We start from the raw sequence: 6,680 nt of genomic DNA, 5'->3' as shown, positions 1-6,680 counted from the left end.
ATACCAAACCACCAAGACTAATAAGTTAAAATACACATCTTCCTCTTGGAACACTTCTGCTGAGGGAGATTTTTGGTAAAGGAACAGAGAACTGCAATGGACTGACTCCAGGCCTCTTCTGGTGACGATGTACCCTCCAACATTCATGGAGCAAACTTCCCTTTGTGGGTCCTTTGGGCGTGGAGAGAGCTGCAGCCTTATGGATGTCCTCACATGGCTTTTAGCATCCTGATCTTGGAGACACCTCTGACTCTAGAGCCCTGGAGGAGGAATAAATGAAGGTAAAGTAAAATCTTTTTTTTTCTTATTCTTAATTGATCTAAGAGATAACTATTTGTTCTACATAGTGATAGTAATAATAATGGTAATAGTAATAATTATAGCAAATGGATGAGTGAAGTGAATGACAGCAATAAGGACGGGAGGGAGAAATTGAGGACTCTTTTTTATTAGATAAGCTCACTATACATAAAATGGAATAACGTTATTTATAGGTAGACTTAAATTAGTTTAAAAATGCATATCATAAACTCTACCATAGGGCAAACATTAAATTTTTTTAAAAGAAGAATAACTGATACACTAAGAGAGTAGATAAATCTAACCATATGAAATGCTCAAATAAAATCAGAGAAGGCAGAAAAGAAGTCTCTGACAATAAATAGAAAACAGTTACAAGCATGGTTGGTATCAACATTAATCCAAATACGTCAATAATCACATTAAATATAAATTGTTTAAATACTATAATTACAATACAGAGATTGTCAGAGCAAAAAAAAAAGGACCCAAATACATGTTGTCTATGTGAAACTGACTATAAATATAAAGTTTAATGTAAAAGAAGGGAAAAGATAGACCACGCTAATACTATTAAAAAGAAAGCTGGAGTAGCTACATTCTGGGCCACAAAACACATCTTAATGAATTTAAAAGAATGGAAATCACACAAAGTGTGTTCTCAGACCACAAACGAATTAAACTAGAAATCAGTAACAGAAAGATAGCTGGACGGGGGCCAGTCTGGTGGCACAGTGATTAAGTTTGGTGCAGTCCACTTCACCGGCCCAGGGTTTGTGGGTTCGGATCCCGGGCACAGATTTAGACTACCCATCAACCATGTATGGTGGTGTCCCACATACAGAAAAAAATAGAAGAAGATGGACACAGATGTTAGCTCAGGGCCACTCTTCCTCAAGCAAAAAGAAGACTGGCAACACGTGTTAGCTCAGGGCCAATCTTCCTCACCAAAAAGAAAGAAAGATAGCTGGAAATCCCCAAATATTTGGGAATTAAGCAATACACTTCTAAGTAATACATGGGTGTAAGACAAATGTAAAAATATTTTGAACTAGATTAAAATGAGATTACAAGTTAACAAAACTTGTGGGATGTAGTGAAATCACTGCTTAGAAGAAAATACACAGCATTGAAATGCATATATTACAAAAGAAGAAGCTATAGTATCAATAATTTAACCTTTCGACTTAGAAAATTAGAGAAAGAAGAGCAAGGTAAGCCTACAGCAGGAAAAGAAAAGAAATAATGAAAATTAGAGCAGAAATCAATAAAATTGAAAATGAGAAAATCTATGAAATCAAAAGCTGTTTCTTAGCAAGATCAATAAATTGATAAGGCTCTAGCCAAGCTAACTAAAAAAAAAAAGAGAAGAAACAAATTATCAATAGCATAAATTTAAAAGGATTCGGCACTACTGATTCCATGGATATTAAATCGATAACAAAAGAAGACTGCGAACAACTCTGTGCCCACAAATTTGATAATTTAGATGAAATGGACCAATTCCTTGAAATATAAACTAATAAAATTCACACAGGGAGATATAAATATCCTAAAAGTCTGATATCTTTTAAAGAAATTGTCTTAATAATTAACATCCCTCCCAAAAAGAAGCACCAGATCCAGATAGCTTCGTGGATGAGTTTTACCAAACATTTAAGAAAGAAATAATGTCAATTCTCCCCAATATCTTCCAGGAAATAAAAGCAGAGGGAACACTCCCTAACTCATTCTATGGCTCCAGCTCTACCCTGATAACAAAATCAAATAAAGACATTATAAGAAAGGAAAAACAGACCAATATCTCTCATAAACATAGACTCACAAATCCTCCAAAAATATTAGAAAATCAGATTTAACAATGTATAAAAGTATGCTATTTCACAACCAAGTGGAATTTATTCCAGGAATGAAAAGCTGGTTCAACGTGTGAAAATCAATCAATGTAATCCACCACATCAACAGACTAAAGAAGATAAAGCATGTTGTCAAATCAATTGGCAGAAAAGCATTTGACAAAACTCAACACATATTCATGATTTTTTTAAAAACCTCGTAGCCTACTAGGAATAGAAAGTATCTTCCTTGATCTGATAAAGAACGTCTACAAAAAGCCTACAGTTAATATCATAATGGTGAGAAACTGAACACTTTCTCCCCAAAACCAGGAACAAGACAAAGATACCCTCTCTCACCACTCCTGTTCAACATCATACTGGAAGTGCAAGTTAGCAGAATGAGATAAGGAAAGAAAGTAAAAGGTATACGGATTGGAAAGGAAGAAATAAAACTTCTTTGTTCTCAGATGACATAATTATGTCAAAAATCCCAACCAATCAACAATGACAAAAAAACCCCTGGAGCTAATGATAGAATATAGTAAGATTACAAGATTATGAGTTATGGCAAGATACAAGGTTAATAGACAAAAGGCAATTGCTCTCTTATATACCAGCAATGAATAATTGGAACTTAAAATGGAAAAGAAAATAATTTACAATAGCATCCAAAAAATGAAATACTTAGGTATAAATCTAAAAAATAGTGTAAGAACTATATGCAGAAAACTACAAAACACTGATGAAAAATCAAAGAAGAGCTATATAGAGAGAGACTGCACATTCGTGAAATGGAAGACTCAATATCGTTAAGATGTAAATTTTTCCCAACAGGATCTACGGATTCAACGTAATCCCAATCCAAATCTCAGCAAGCTATTTTGCAGATATCGGCAAAATAATTCTATAGTTTATAGGGAAAGGCAGGAGACCTACAATAGCATACATAACACTGAAGGAGAACGAGGCTGGAGGACTCACACGGCCTAATTCCAAGAGTCACTATAAGGCTACAATAATCAAAACAGCACAGCGCTGGAGAAAGAATAGGTACACAGATCAGTGGGACAAAATCAAAAGCCCAGAAATAGACTCACACAAATATAGTCAACTGATCTTTGACTAGAAGCATAAACAATTCAATGGGGAAAAGACAGTCTTCTCAACAACCATATTGTATGCAAAAATCATTGGCTATCAGTATGCAAAAATAATAACCTAGACACAGACCTTACACAAAAATTAACTCAAAATAGATCATAGACCTAAATGTAAAATGCAAAACTATAAAACTTGTTGAAGGAAATATAGGAGAAAATCTATATGAACTTGGGTTTGGTGAGAAATTTTTGAATACAGCACCAGTGGAATGATCCATGAAAGAAAAAATTTGTCAGTTAGGTGTATTATAATTAAAACATGCTCTGCAAAAAACACTGTTAAGAGAATGAAAAGATAAGCCACAGACTGGGAAAAAATACTTTCAAAATACATATCTGATAAAGGATTTATATCTAAAATATGCGAAGAACTCTTAAAATTCAACAATAAGAAAACAAACAACCTAATTAAAAATGGTCAAAAGATCTGAATAGACACCTCAATAAAGAAGATATACAGATGGCAAATAAGCAGATGAAAAGGTGTTCGACATCATTTGTCCTTAGGGAACTGCAAGCTGAAACCCCCAAGATACCACTGCACATTTACTTGAATGGCTAAAATCAAAAACACTGACAACACCAACTGCTGACAAGGATGAGGAACAACAGGAATTCTCATCCTCTGCTGTTGGAAACACCAAATGATACAGCACCTTCGGAAGACAATTTAGCAGTTTCTTACAAAACTAAACGTTGTCTTACCATACAATCTAGCAATTACACTCATAGGCATTTACCCAAGTGATCTGAAAACTTATGTTCACACAAAAAACTACACATTCATGTTTATAGCAACTGCGTTAATAATTATCAACAACTGGAAACAACTAAAATGTCCATCAATAAGTGAATGGATCAACAAACTATGGTACATCCATACAATGGAATATCTTTCAGCGATAAAGAACCATCAAGCTCTTTATGAACCCTAAATGCACATTGTTAAGTGAAAGAAGCCATTCTGAAAAAGCTACATACTATGTGATTCCAACTATACGACATTCTGGAAAATGCAAACTATAGAGACGGTGACCGGATCCACAGTTGTCATGGGTTCTGGGCGGGGGTGGGAGGGCTGAGTAGGTAGAGCACAGGGGATTTTTAGGACAATGAACTATTCTGTATGACACTATGCTGGTGAACACAAGACAATAAGCATTTGTCAAACTCATGGAACTTGACAGCACAGAGAATAAATCTTAATGTATGCAAATTAGGCAAATTTTTAAAAAATCACTTAGGATCCTGGGGGATTCCAGGATGGAAGGCAGAATGTGACAGAAGAATCTAAATGTATTAAAAAGATATGAAACAATCTCATTGAAGGGGTGGGGAATAAGATGTTGACCCAAGGAGCTTTGGAAATGAGCAGAGGCTGTAAGACCAAAGGCAAAAGGAACTAACCATAAGCACCTTAGCTGATAAATCTGTTTCCCACGTGGACGTGTGTCAACAATTCTGAAACCATCAGAATATATAATGGAAGTGAGCAGTTAGTAAATGGCAGGAGCCAGGCTTCTCTCTGTTGGAGTGGGAAGTTAAACAGATAAGCAAGGAGGGGAGGCTGGACGATCCCTGTGGGAATGGATCAGAGGGGGAGACAGGAGTATGCTAAGCTCACGTTCAGCTCAATCTAGATGCAGATGGTTACACATAGAAATATTTACAGAGGTATGTATACACGTGGATTAGTATACACACAAATGACTGCTGCTCTGTTAGCTGAGAGGGCCTAAAGGAAATGACACTCCAGTAGCAACAGCACAACCAGCACCCAGACTTTGGTTTCTAACGCAATTCTTCAATGAAAGGAAACAGAGCTCCTTGGAGAAATGCCGATTCTAGGCCTGAGACAGGAAATTCACAAGTGGAACCTGGAGAATCTTGCAGAGCAAGGAAGCCTAAGAAAAAGGATGGGGGTATTTCAAAGGGATACAGGAGCAACTGAAAGAGCTCTCAACGGCCAAAGTTGGGAAAATTTGAGCACCAAAATAAAGTAAATAAGTACTGGATTATCACCCAAAGTATAAAATGAATATATAGAGTCCATAGTGATGTCAATAGTGATTAAATAAGTAAATAAATAAGAAAAAGTAGACAAATCTTCCATGCAGAAGAATTCCAAATATACTCTGCCTTCAAGGAAGGGGAGCATAACTCCTCACCCCTTAAGTGTGGGCTGCGTATGATGACTTTCTTCCAAAGAGTGAAGTAGAGAAAGGGAGAAGCAGAAGCAGAATTTGACAGTAGAGAAACCTGACAAACACCACCTCAGCCCGGTGATCGACGGCAACATCAGCAGTGAGGAGTCATAGCGACAGTGTGTGCGCTTGAGATGATGTGATGAGAATGGCTCTTTGCCTCTGTGGCCTTCTTCCCACCCCACAACCCCAATCCAATTACAAGAAAAGCATCAGACAAATCCCAATTGAAGGACATTCTAGAAAATGACCAGTAATCCTCAAAACTATCAAGGTCATCAAAAACAAGAAAAGTTGGAGAAACTGTCACCTAAAAGGAGCCTAAGGAGACAGGATGACTAAACCTAATGTGAGATCCTCGACAGGATCCCGGAACAGGAAAAGGACATTAGGGAAAAACTAAGGAAATCTAGATAAACTATGAACATTTTTATATATAATTCTTTTTCTCCTGTGTGTGTGTGTGTGTGTGTGGGTGTTTTTTTCGAGGAAGATTAGCCATGAGCTAACATCTACTGCCAATCCTCTTTTTGCTGAGGAAGACTAGCCCTGAGCTCATATCCATGCCCATCTTCCTCTACTTTATACATGGGACCCCTGAAACAGCATGGCTTGACAAGCAGTGCATAGGTCCACACCTGGCATCTGGACCAGCAAACCCCGGGCCGCCAAAGTGGAACGTGCAAAATTAACTGCTGTGCCACTGGGCCAGCCCCCTAAACTATGAACTTTAATCAGTAATAGTATATCAACACTGACGCATGAATTATGACAAATATGCCTTATTAACGTCAGATGTTAATGCCGGGGGAATTGATGCGAGGTATACGGGAATTCTCTGCACCATCTTGGCAATAATTCTGTAGATCTAAAACTGTTCTTTTAGGAGTTTATTTTTTAAAATCAAAGGGAGAGGATCAAAGTTGAAAGAACTCAGAGAACTCTGAAATCAGACATTTGCAACAGATTTGAAAAAAAATCAAAAAAAATTTTTGTCTACAAACATGTCCATCATAACAGTATTGTTGGTTAATCTAACTTAATTCTGAGCTAAATTTGACTTAATTATATCCTGTTATAGGCAAGATGTAGATAGATACCAAACTATTCAAGCATCAGATGGGCTGGGGATAAAATCTTAATAGAATGAGTGGCTTGTTTTTAAAAATGCTAAATCA

This window comes from Equus przewalskii, chromosome 1 (genome assembly GCF_037783145.1).
Source record: "Equus przewalskii isolate Varuska chromosome 1, EquPr2, whole genome shotgun sequence".
NCBI classification, from domain to species: domain Eukaryota; kingdom Metazoa; phylum Chordata; class Mammalia; order Perissodactyla; family Equidae; genus Equus; species Equus przewalskii.
This window is presented reverse-complemented; position numbering follows the sequence as displayed.